Below are 13,297 nucleotides of genomic sequence, written 5' to 3'. Positions count from 1 at the left end.
TTTGCCTATGTTCTCCTCTAGGAGTTTTATAGTTTCTGGTCTTAGACTTAGGTTTTTAACCCATTTTGAGTTTATTTTTGTGTATGGTGTTAAAAAGTGTTATAGTTTCTTTCTTTTACAAGTGGTTGGCCAGTTTTTCACAGCACCACTTGTTAAAGAGGTTGTCTTTTTTCCATTTTATATTCTTGCCTCCTTTGTCGAAGATAAAGGTACATGGATTTATCTCTGGGCTTTCTATTCTGTTCCATTGATCTATATTTCTGTCTTTTTGCCAGTACCGTACTGTCTTGATGACTGTGGCTTTGTAGTAGAGTCTGAAGTCAGGCAGGTTGATTCCTCCAATTCCGTTCTTCTTTCTCAAGATTACTTTGGCTATTCTATGTCTTTTGTATTTCCATACAAATTGTGAAATTATTTGTTCTACTTCTGTGAAGAATACCGTTGGTAGCTTGATAGGGATTGCATTGAATCTATAGATTGCTTTGGGTCGTATACTCATTTTCACAATATTGATTCTTCCAATCCATGTACACGGTATATTTCTCCATCTATTTGTGTCCTCTTTGATTTCTTTCATCAGTGTTTTATATTTTTCTATGTATAGGTCTTTTGTTTCTTTAGGTAGATACACTCCTCTAAGTATTTTATTCTTTTTGTTGCAATGGTGAATGGTATTGTTTCCTTAATTTCTCTTTCTGTTTTCTCATTGTTAGTGTATAGGAATGCAAGGGATTTCTGTGTGTTAATTTTATATCCTGCAACTTTACTATATTCATTGATTAGTTCTAGTAATTTTCTGGTAGAGTCTTTAGGGTTTTCTATGTAGAGGATCATGTCACCTGCAAACAGTGAGAGTTTTACTTCTTCTTTTCCTATCTGGATTCCTTTTATTTCTTTTTCTGCTCTGATTGCTGTGGCCAACACTTCCAAAACTATGTTGAATAGTAGTCGTGAGACTGGGCACCCTTGTCTTGTTCCTGATTTTAGGGGAAATGCTTTCAATTTTTCACCATTGAGGATAATGTTTGCTGTGGGTTTGTCATATATAGCTTTTATTATGTTGAGATATGTTTCTTCTATTCCTACTTTCTGGAGAGGTTTTTTTTTTTTTTTATCATAAATGGATGTTGAATTTTGTTAAAGGCTTTTTCTGCATCTATTGAGATAATCATATGGTTTTTATCTTTCAATTTGTTAATGTGGTGTATTACATTGATTGATTTGCAGATATTAAAGAATCCTTGCATTCCTGGGATAAAACCCACTTGGTCATGATGTATGATCTTTTTAATATGTTGTTGGATTCTGTTTGCTAGAATTTTGTTAAGGATTTTTGCATCTATGTTCATCAGTGATATTGGCCTGTAGGTTTCTTTTTTTGTGGCATCTTTGTCTGGTTTTGGAATTAGGGTGATGGTGGCCTCATAGAATGAGTTTGGAAGTTTACCTTCTTCTGCAATTTTCTGGAAGAGTTTGAGTAAGATAGGTGTTAGCGCTTCTCTAAATTTTTGGTAGAATTCAGCTGTGAAGCCATCTGATCCTGGGCTTTTGTTTGCTGGAAGATTTCTGATTACAGTTTCGATTTCCATGCTTGTGATGGGTCTGTTAAGATCTTCTATTTCTTCCTGGTTCAGTTTTGGAAAGTTATACTTTTCTAGGAATTTGTCCATTTCTTCCAAGTTGTCCATTTTATTGGCATAGAGCTGCTGGTAGTAGTCTCTTATGATCCTTTGTATTTCAGTGTTGTCTGTTGTGATCTCTCCATTTACATTTCTAGTTTTGTCGATTTGGTTCTTCTCCCTTTGTTTCTTAATGAGTCTTGCTAACGGTTTGTCAATTTTGTTTATCTTTTCAAAAAACCAGCTTTTAGCTTAGTTGATTTTTGCTATGGTCTCTTTTGTTTCTTTTGCATTTATTTCTGCCCCAATTTTTAAGATTTCTTTCTTTCTACTAACCCTAGGGTTCTTCATTTCTTCCTTCTCTAGTTGCTTTAAGTGTAGAGTTAGGTTGTTTATTTGACTTTTTTCTTGTTTCTTGAGGTAAGCCTGTAATGCTATGAACCTTCCCCTTAGCACTGCTATTACAGTGTCCCATAGGTTTTGGGTTGTTGTGTTTTCATTTTCATTTATTTCTATGCATATTTTTATTTCTTTTTTGATTTCTTCTATGATTTGTTGGTTATTCAGAAGTGTGTTATTTAGCCTCCATATGTTTGAATTTTTAACAGCATTTTTCCTGTAACTGAGATCTAATCTTACTGCATTGTGGTCAGAAAAGATGACTGGAATGATTTCAATTTTTTTGAATTTACCAAGGCTAGATTTATGGCCAGGATGTGATCTATTCTGGAGAAGGTTCTGTGTGCACTTGAGAAAAAGATGAAATTGATTGTTTTGGGGTGAAATGTCCTATAGATATCAATTAGGTCTAGCTGGTCCATTGTGTCATTTAAAGTTTGTGTTTCCTTGCTGTTTAGTTGACCTATCCATAGGTGTGAGTTGGGTATTAAAATCTCCCTCTATTATTGTGTTATTGTTAATTTCCCCTTTCATACTCATTAGCATTTGCCTTACATATTGTGGTGCTCCTATGTTGGGTGCATATATATTTATAATTGTTATATCTTCTTCTTGGATTGATCCTTTGATCATTATGTAGTGTCCTTCTTTGTTTCTTTTCACAGGCTTTATTTTTAAAGTCTATTTTATCTGATATGAATATTGCGACTCCTGCTTTCTTTTGGTCTCCGTTTACATGAAATATTTTTTTCCAGCCCTTCACTTTCAGTCTGTATATGTCCCTTGTTTTGAGATGGGTCTCTTGTAGACAGCATATATAGGGGTCTTGTTTTTGTATCCATTCAGCCAGTCTTTGTCGTGACTTCCTACTTTTGCATTCCAGTCCCTTATAATGAAAAGGGCATCTTTTTTGGGTGTTAGTTCTAGAAGGTCTTGTAGGTCTTCATAGAACTGTTCAACTTCAGCCATTCAAGTTGAAGTTTAAGCTGAAGTTTCCCCGATAGCTCAGTTGATAAAGAATCTACCTGTAACACAGGAGACCCTGGGTCAATTCCTGGGTCTGGAAGATCTGCTGGAGAAGGGATAGGATATCCACCCACTCCAGTATTCTTGGGCTTCCCCTGTGGCTTAGTTAGTAAAGAATCCACCAGCAGTGTGGGAGACCTGGGTTTGATCCCTGGGTTGGGAAGATCCCCTGGAGAAGGAAAAGGCTACTCACTCCAGTATTCTGGCCTAGAGAATTCCATGGACTGTATAATCCATGGGGTTGGAAAGAGTCAGACACGACTGAGCAACTTTCACTTTCACTTTCTTTACCTTGATTCTGTTCAGTTCAGTCGTTCAGTTGTGTCTGGCTCTTTGCAACCCCATGGACTGCAGCACACCAGGCTTCCCTGTCCATCACCAACCCCTGGAGCTTGCTCAAGCTCATGTCTATTGAGTTGGTGATGCCATCCAACCATCTCATCCTCTGTTGCCCGCTTCTCCTCTTGCCTTCAATCTTTCCCAGCATCAGAGTCTTTTCCAGTGAGTCAGTTCTTTGCATCAGGTGGCCAAAGTATTACAGTTTCTGCTTCAACATCAGTCTTTCCAATGAATATTCAGGACTGATTTCCTTTAGGATTGACTGGTTGGATCTCCTTGCAGTCCAAGGGACTCTCAAGAGTCTTCTCCAACACCACAGTTCAAAAGCATTAATTCTTCAGTGCTCAGCTTTCTTTATGGTCCAATTCTCACAACCATACATGACTACTGGAAAAACCATAGCCTTGGCTAGGCGGACCTTTGTTGGCAAAGTAATGTCTCTGCTTTTTAATATGCTGTCTAGGTTGGTCATAGCTTTTCTTCCAAGGAGCAAGCATCTTTTAATTTATCTACTGTTCAAATCCACCTTTTGGAACTCAATGAAGGCCATGGAGGCTGGAGACTTACCTACAAGAAATGGGGGATAGAAAGGCTCTCCAAACCTGGGAACTCTGCATGTTACAGAGTCTAAGCCTGATCACTGCATGACAGGTCAATTAACTGAGAGACAAGGTATTTAGGCAAATAATATGACTTTATTCAGAAAGGCAGCTGACTGAGAGGATAGCAGATTAACGTCTCAAATTAGCCATCTTATCCAGATATGGGTGCCAGTTTCACAGGTGGGCTGGGTCAGAGTCTAACAAAGGCACTTTAACAGTCAGGTAGAGGGGCACAATTCCCTGACACAAGCCATTATGTATGATTATAATAACAAAAGCAGCAAATACAAGGTTAAAGTCAAAGAAACAGATCCATTGTGAAGTCAGAATTGGCTCTTCCCTGCTACAATTCCCCATTGTCAATGTCCATTCGACAGTCTTGTGGGAAAACGTAGTGATGACTCTTCTAACTGCTTTATCAGATGGATTCGTCCAAGAGTGTCTGCTATCGGTGTTCCAGTTGTCGATATTTGTCTTCTTCCATTCTTATTTGGAATGTGTCTACTTTACATCTGTAGACTTAGAAATATTGGACATATAATGTAGGAGGCAGCATCTCAAGTTAAGGAATTATGTACTTTTCTATGTATGGGAAGATGCAAGAGTCAGGGCTCATTAAAATTATTTCCTTGATATGTACCTTAGCTATCTGGGGCCTGTATCCTGTATTTTCATATCCTGAATTTCCTCAGAGTTCATCACAGGTAGTGGCTGCAATCTGATGACTGCTTAGTGGCAGGTATTCTCCTTCCTCTGTTTTCTCAGGGCTCATCCACTCACATTGGAGGGCTGAAATTGCTGATGATTGACAGGGCAGGAAGTATTCCATTTCTCACATTCTCCCGTCTTGGTTGGAAATTTGATCAATATTTGGGAGACATTTCATGACCAAATTTTGTCTCACGGTGCTGGGAGGCTCATCCCAGTTTGGGTGAAAGCTCTTGATATGCCACTCCAGGTGCTAAATTTTGGATTAGATCCCAGCAATAATGAATGATTCTCTGGATCTTGTGCCTAATTATGATCCAGCAGACATTTTGCCTTGTTGCTTCTTCCCATACCTAGAGTCAAACTGTTACATTTATTTTATGTTATATTTTTAGTCATATAAGCTTTGTTGGAGGCCTGGTTACACATCGGGTATTACACGAGACAACAGTCTTATAAATTAGACAAGATATAAGCAATGCAGCCAGTACCACTGACAAAGACAAAGTGCAGCAGGGAGGCACAGAGCACAAACAGTTTGAAAACAAAAAACAAATTAAAACGATGATTAGTATAACTAGTTTTAATCCAGTTGCAATAGTCAAGCAACCAAAGGAGTCATAACTGATTTAATGAGCTATCCATAGTTTCATTGTCCAGGCTGTGCACAACTTATGCATGGCTTAATCTTTGAGACAAGCATTCGCAGGATCAACCAAATAGAAAAAGATAAATGTTTCAATTCTTCTTACAAAGGTATAATTTACCAAATTATTGTAAGTCATAGTTAGTTTAAGGGGGAGATTTTCCTTACTCTTGGAAAACACAAATTTAAACCAGTAATTTTTTAGATAGAAGCCATAAAAATTATAACCATATTTACCAGTTCACTCAGTTCTATGTAACTAACTTCCCTGGACCACCAGGAAGTCCCTACCCCCCAGTTTTAACAACCAAAAAAAAGTTTCCAGACATTGTCAAATATCTCCTGGGGAGCATTATTGGCCCAGACTGAAAACCATTGCCATAGATCATAAAGATATATTCTCACAGGATGTCTTATAAAAAGCTTCATGGATACATGATTCAATTAGAATTGATTTTTGTCCAAGCTTCGAGGCAGGCATTCTATGTCATTAGTTCTCCCTTGCAGATATTATATTTTTTCAACAACATTTATTGAAAAATCTATCTTCCTCACTGTTCTGCAGTGCTGCTTTTGTTACATTAAAAAACAAAATTCAACTGAGTAAACTGGAAGATCTAATTGGCTTTATTTGATAGTCTGGCAGTTATCCCTTCTAACAAATAGTAAAGAACTCTGAGGACCTGAACAAAATGGAAGGTTTCATAGACAGAAGGAAGATGGGAAGAGGAAGTTAAGATTGGATTATTTTAGGCAAGGTCACCTCCCTTAGAGAAAGGCAGGGGGTTTTAGGCAGATTACATCACAGGAGTTGATCAGGTAATTCTAGATTGATTGGTTTAAAATTCTACTCCTGGGAGGGGCCTAAACTAATCACAATAGGGCTTAGCCCAAGGAACTCCATTTTGGGCTTTTGGGCTTTTGTTTGGTTTGTTTCTTAACACTTTTATAAACAGCATTTATTCTACAGAGTACTCTTAAGGAAGAAATATGTGCAGCTATTTGCATTCATTAATATGAATGCAAACATTCTTTTTTGTCCTGAAATACTGAAAAGGTGAATGTGTCTGGTAGAAAAATAATCCTTAAGAGTTACCAATTAGAAAACAACACCTCTCAAAACAGATTTTTCTTTTCCCGGTAGAAAAACAAAACAACAAAACTCTGGATTATGGGGAAGAAATTAAACTAAATAAAGTCTAATCAGTTGTTGAGGTGGCTTTAACACAAAGTTTTATCCCTTAAGCCAACTTGTCAAAAGCAGCAAGTGGACTTCTCTGGTGGTCCAGTGATTAAGAATCTGCCAAGGCACAGGAGTGATCCATAATTCAGGAAGATTCCACATATGTCTCAGGGCAACTAAGCTTGTGAGTTGAAACCACAGAGCTTGAGTAACCCATGCTCTGAACCAAGAGAAGCCACGGCAAGGAGAAGCCCACACACCACAACTTGAGAAAGCCTGTGCACAACAACAAAGACCCAGCACAGCCAAAAATCAATCAATAAAAGAATTTTTAAAAACCTTTTTTAAAAAGCATGAAATGTATAAAATCTAGATTATAAATAGACATTACTGCCTGATTAGTAACACAGTTTCAACAACTTACAATAACACTTTTGGTGTTCTTCCTGCAGAAATAATATCCCTTCTTGGCATCCTTATGGGGTACATGTGCAGGAGATCTTCAGTTGGAACTGTGATTTACAACCTCAAGTCCAACCTCTTACTACATGGGACCATCTACAGCACAGCAAATACACCAAAACCAATTGGTTTTTAAAAAAAACAAGTGGGTGGAGGAGGCAGGAGCACAGCCATTATGAAGTCTTCCTGAAACCCTTTAGAATAGAGTAGATGTTATTAAAGGCTTCATTAATTTCTCTTCTGACTTTAGCACCTGTTAACACAACTTTTCCAGAAACAAAAATAAGGAGAACAATTCTCGGTTTGATCATTCTGTAGACTAAACCAGGAAATAACTCTGGCTCATAACTGGCGAACTGTCGGTGGCTAAGCACAAGGGCTTCTAACCTTATGGAGAACTTCACATCACAGCTCCCCACCATGTTCTGAATCTTGAAGTCCAAGAACTTAGCTGGAAAACCCAACTTCTGTATGATCCTGGCAAATTTTCTTGCTGCTAGTCTGGACTCTTCTTCACTCTTGCCTCCTGTGCACACCATCTTCCCAGAACTGAAGAACAGTGCAGTGGTCCGGGGCTCTCTTATTCTCATGATTACAGCAGCAAACCTCTTGGGATTATATTCAGCATTTCGAGCAAGAAGGGCAATGCTCTTTAGGTCAAGTTTACAACCAAGATTCACTGTGCATACAATATTGTGCAGCTGCGGCACCAATTCAGTGATCTCTGAGGCCGGCATTGCAGGAGTCATGGGGGTCATGGGAGTCACGGGGGACGGATACAGGGGAGTGGTACCTAGCAAGGGTGTGGTCATAAGAGGCTGTGAGTCGAAGAGCCGTGGTGTCTGGTCCGAGGCCTCCTGGGTTGCCTGCTGGGACGTTGTCGAAAGCTGACCTGTTGCCGCCTTCGCCTGCTGCTGCTCCTCCTCCAAAGCAGACAGACCGTCGGTGCTCTGAATTGGCTGCGGAGTCAGTCCTGTGCCATAATGCATCGTTGGACTGAAGACAGGGATTCCAGGACTCATGGCACCTTGAGGGGAGGCCAGATACTGGTCAAATGGAGAGAGGCTATCATTCCGATCCATGATGTTCACTTTCTTCTTGGTGAACCAAAACCTTCAGACTGGAGATTGCCTAGGAAAGCGTTCAGTCTTTTCCTGGAGCTAGTCTAGCACAGTCTGCTCAGCAACCGACTTCTGTTACTGGAAGCTCAGCTCCTCTGTACATCCGTGTCGAATCAAATCCCGGAGACAAGAGTTTTGGGTGAAGTAGAAAAGAATAGCTCTACTACTTCGCCACGCAAAGGGAGATGCGCCAGGCTTCTGCCTTGAGAACCTGTGAGTCTCAAACCCGAGAGCTTGAGGGTTTTTATATTGGTGGGGTCTGACAAGGTCAGTGTGTGGGCGGGGCTTGCACTCCCTTAATCTCATCTCAGGTGGGTGGTCTCCTACTTTTGATGAGTTTATCTGGTCCCTTTAATCTTGCCTCTTGTGGGTTCTTGACTGCACCTCACTTTATTAGCAACTTTTTGCATCTGCCCTTTGAAACTCAGGGAAGGTCATAATGACTGGATATGGATACACTAATGCAGTCTAATAAGCATACAAGTGGACTTCCTTCCATTTCTTAACCTCAGAACTCCACTTAATGTTACATTATACAAAGCAGTGTGGTGTGTGTGTTATTTGCTCAGTTGCGTCCGACTGTTTGTGACCCCATGAACTATAGCACACCAGACTCCTCATCACTCATCAGTAGGCAGTGTGCCTCCCTGGGATGTAGCTGACATGAATTAGTGATGGAGGAGGAGGTGGCCTGCAGCACCCTGCATCCGGCAGGAAGACAGCAACGCAATGAAAACAAGGCTGCAGGGCTGTGCCCAGCTGAGGGGTGCCGTTCGGGCTCACTTCCTGCTCCCACCTTGCCAGCAACCTTGGGCGGGAAGTGAAATGGAGTGAAGTGTGGTGGGGAGACCTGGGAGGGCAAGACAAGCAGGCCTGGGGAGGCACTCACAGGTGCTGGGTTCAGGCCGCTCCAGATGAGAGATGAGGTCCCCTTGTGGCAGAGCCTGCTGCTGAGCTCCATTCTCCCAAATGGAGGGGAACCTTTGAGATCACCCATTTCAATGCCCTCCTTTTCTGCCTAGAAACCACTCATTACCCCCTTTCCTATCAGACCAGGACAATAACCTCACTTTTCAAGTGAGGCGTGTGCCCACCGTCACCTGCATATTCTCTCATATGCCCTGAGGCTGGGACTCCCTTCTTCCCTTCAAGATCTATGGTAAACGCGATTCCTCACCCTTGGCCCCTCCAGGAAGGCAGCACCTATGTGCCTCGTGCCCCCACCCCCACTCAGTAGGCTTCTCCTGGATCCCAGCTCCCTAAAAGGGGGGTGGGGTGTTTCAAACCTCAGTCCTGGAAGGAGAGATGACTGGGCTCCAGAGTAACCCTGGACAAATCCATTTCTCAGGGCCTCAGCTTTCTTCAGTTTCCTCCAAGTAAAGTGGCGGGAGTATTGCAGTTCCCTTTGTGGTGGTTGTGGCATGAAGTATACAAGGATGTTCAATATTTTCCAGGGCCTGGGGACCATTTGGAGTCCCTTGTTATTAGGGACTCTGTTCTCCAGGCGATCTGTGGTATATTGATTTGATTTGGACATCCACCCTGACTTTGATGATTATCCTTTCCTTTGGCCTATTTCTTGCCTGCAGAGGGAAATATATTATACTCCCAGAGGAGCCAGCTAAGTCGCTGAGTGCCCCTGCATCCATTGCTGGGGGTGTTTGTGAGAGGTCAATTGAGGCATGTGGGTCTTTGTTGCCTAAACAAGGATGGAGCCCTTATCTCCTGCTTTGGAAGGAAGATTCTTAACCACTGGACCACCAGGGAAGTCCCCTGCTTTGTATTTGGATCTTTGCTCATCTTTTATCACCTACTCGCAAGGTGTAAATTTACTTTTGTTGGAATATCTTCATTATTCTCCTTCCTATCCTGTTCTTTCTATGGTGCCTATACTCTCTTGTGTTCCTTTCAATGATTTGATTTTGTTTTCTTTTACTATATATTTTTCCCCCCTATATCTGTCAAGGTCATTATTTAGTAACCATGTCTGGCTCTAATTTGATGCTCAATTAATGCCCAATGAATATTTTTGACTAAAAATTAGAATTACTTTTTCATTACTGCATTATATTTTATTTTTCTTGGAATTGACTACTGTCTTTTTCAGTTGCATAATTGACCATTTCATTCCAGAGTTCTTTTTTTGTTTTGTGCTCTTTTTGCTTTTTCTTTTTTTAAAAAATTAATTTGACTGTGCAGGGTCTAAATTGTGGCATGTGGGAGATAGTTCCCTGACCTGGGATTGAACTCAGGTCCCCTGCATCACGAACAGGGAGTCTTAGCCACTGGACCACCAGGGAAGTCCATTTTAACTTTTCTTAAAGTTTTGACTGTTTTCTTAATCTCTTTCAGCCTTGTTTGAAGTGTTACATTATAGCTTTTAATTTGCTTTGTGTTTCCATTTTTTTTGGTGTCTTCTTATCAAAGTATTTTAGTTCATTTTTCTCTTGTAACACTTTGTATGGCTAGATCATAGTCTCCTCCTCCTTTCCAAAGTTTAAATGAAATGTGTTGACCTGGACTACTTTGAGGACATTTCTGTGGAGAAGGAATGCCCTAGGTACCTTTTCCAGCTTCATGGCTTGAGGGATTCCGCTCGTTACAGTGAAGGGCTCAAGATATGGTTATTTCTCTGCCATTCGGAGTGGAGCTTGGTTCAGAAAAGTTTTCTGTTGTTTCTTACAGGCCAGTGGGGCTTGCCTGGCAAGGTGGTATTCTTACCTCAGATGTTGTATTTTGCTGTTGCAGAATTTTCTGAGTTCTTCACCTGGCACCTTCCCCTGCTCCTTACTCTTGGAACCTTTTCTTTTTTTTTTGTAGACTACAACTTTTTATTTTATTTTTTTTATATTATTCTTTTTTTTTTTCATTTATTTTTATTAGTTGGAGGCTAATTACTTTACATCATTGCAGTGGTTTTTGTCATACATTGAAATGAATTAGCCATGGATTTACATGTATTCCCCATCCCGGTCCCCCCTCCCATCTCCCTCTCCGCCCTATCCCTCTGGGTCTTCCCAGTGCACCAAGTTCGAGCACTTGTCTCATGCATCCAACCTGGGCTGGTGATCTGTTTCACCCTAGATAATATACATGTTTAGATGCTGTTCTCTTGAAACATCCCACCCTCGCCTTCTCCCAGAGTCCACAAGTCTGTTCTATACATCTGAGTCTCTTTTTCTGTTTTGCATATAGGGTTATCGTTACCATCTTTCTAAATTCCATATATATGTGTTAGTATACTGTAATGGTCTTTATCTTTCTGGCTTACTTTGCTCTGTATAATGGGCTCCAGTTTCATCCATCTCATTAGAACTGATTCAAATGAATTCTTTTTAATGGCTGAGTAATATTCCATGGTGTATATGTACCACAGCTTCCTCATCCATTCGTCTGCTGATGGGCATTTGGAACCTTTTCTTTCCCTTACCCCCAGTGCTACTTCCCTGCCCAATTTGGTTTTTCAATCTAGCAGTTTTCTTTTCAGGTAAGATTTTGTCTTTCTGGAAGGAAATATTTGCTGGGCATTTCTGAAGTCCACAGTGCTAGATGGCCATGACACTATTTGATCTCTTGATACACCTGTTTCTGGTTTTACACTCATTAACTCAGAGCCTGTGATGACTTCTCCCAGTTTTCAGCTCTTTCTTTGGTTCAGATAAACCCAAAACAATACCAGAGTTAGTTTGGGTCAGGGTGGTGGCAGTGAAGATAGAATTGGACAAGAGGAGAGATAATTTGGGGGTAAAACCATGAAGAATCACTGATGGCTCTGATGTAGAAGAGAATTAAGTGTGATTTTAGTGATTTTTTGGCTTGAACAATTAAGATGGTGTTATTATTTGCAGAGATGGGGAAGACTGAGGGAAGAATGACTGGTGAGAAGTGTGTGCTCTTTTCGTGTTCTAGTTGGAAATAGCAACAAATGCAGTTGGTTATGAGTCCAGAACTCAGGGGAGAAATCTAGCTTAGAAACAGAAATTTAGAGGTCACTGTCTCTGTCAGTTTGGGTTGCTTTAAACACATTATCATAGACTGAGTAGCTCAGCTAGCTCTCTTTTTTTTTTTTTTTTTAAACTAGTACTTGCAGTCCATCAGCTCAGAGAAAGGGGGCCTGTATGGGAGGCATCAGGGAGGAGAGTTTGAGGAGAGCGCGGAGAATATAAGACATCTCTGAGGGTGGGATATTTACTAGGGAAACCTGATGGACTGGAGGTTGCGGTCATTAGTTTAAAATAAAATGCGTCACCTATGCCCTCTCCCTCCTCCACTTCCTTCCTTTCTTCTTCGCTATTTAAGGCCCACTGAGGTAGGAGGCTAGGCAAGGCGAGGACCCAGAGAGGGTTCAGGGCTGAGTAAGGTAGCAGCCTAGCAAGGGTGGGGAGACTGGTTGCATGCAGAAGGTTGAGCAGGTGAAGGGAATGTGTGTGTGTGTGTGTGTGTGTGTGTGTGTGCGTGCTTAGTCGCTCAGTTGTGTCTCTTTGTGACCTCATGGATTGTAGCCTGCTGTGCTCCTCCGTCCATGGAATTCTCTAGGCAAGAATACTGGAGGGAGTTGCCATTCCTTTCTCCAGGGGATCTTCCCAATGGAGGGATTTAACCTGGGTCTCCTGTACTGCAGGCAGATTCTTCACTGTCTGAGCCATCAGAAAGCCCCAAGGGAATATATAATAAAATATAAAATAAAAAAATCACATTAGCAAAATAATGTTAAATTTAATAATATATACACACAACATTGTAGAATGCAAAGAGTTTTCATATCATGGCATCTTCTTGTTATTCAAGGCATTTTAGAGGCCAGTGCTTCTACTTATATTTAGTAATGAGGAAAATAAAGTTGAGAGACTTCCCCAAAGTCATGTAACAACTTGAAGGCATAGCTGAGACTAGAATTTTGGGATTCAGATTTCTAGGTCACTACTCTCTACAACAAAAGAGCAGTGCTTGAATACTTGATATGTTTATCATAAAAAATGGGACTATCAGAATGGAAAATACTGGTCAGGAAAGAATAATCTAATGGCATTTTATTTCTTATAAATTCCCCACTTACAACTATTTGGAAAAACTGTGGTCATTCATAGATTTCTATCCAAAAAGTGGGTTTAAATTTACTTGGCTATTGCTCTTCCAGAAGAAAATATTCATTGAATAGGAACAGATAATTGACACGAAACAAACAAAAAAAA

At 40.6% G+C, this 13,297-nt stretch overlaps 1 pseudogene; it reads right to left on the bottom strand.

Moving 5' to 3' along the window:
• Positions 1 to 7,141: 7,141 nt before the first annotated feature.
• Positions 7,142 to 8,156, bottom strand: LOC110134810 (TATA-box-binding protein pseudogene; annotated as a pseudogene).
• Positions 8,157 to 13,297: the final 5,141 nt, after the last annotated feature.

The sequence above is a fragment of the Odocoileus virginianus genome, chromosome 2 (genome assembly GCF_023699985.2).
Source record: "Odocoileus virginianus isolate 20LAN1187 ecotype Illinois chromosome 2, Ovbor_1.2, whole genome shotgun sequence".
Taxonomy (NCBI): Eukaryota; Metazoa; Chordata; class Mammalia; order Artiodactyla; family Cervidae; genus Odocoileus; species Odocoileus virginianus.
The sequence above is the reverse complement of the archived record's forward strand: the minus strand, read 5'-3'. Positions and strand labels throughout refer to the sequence as shown.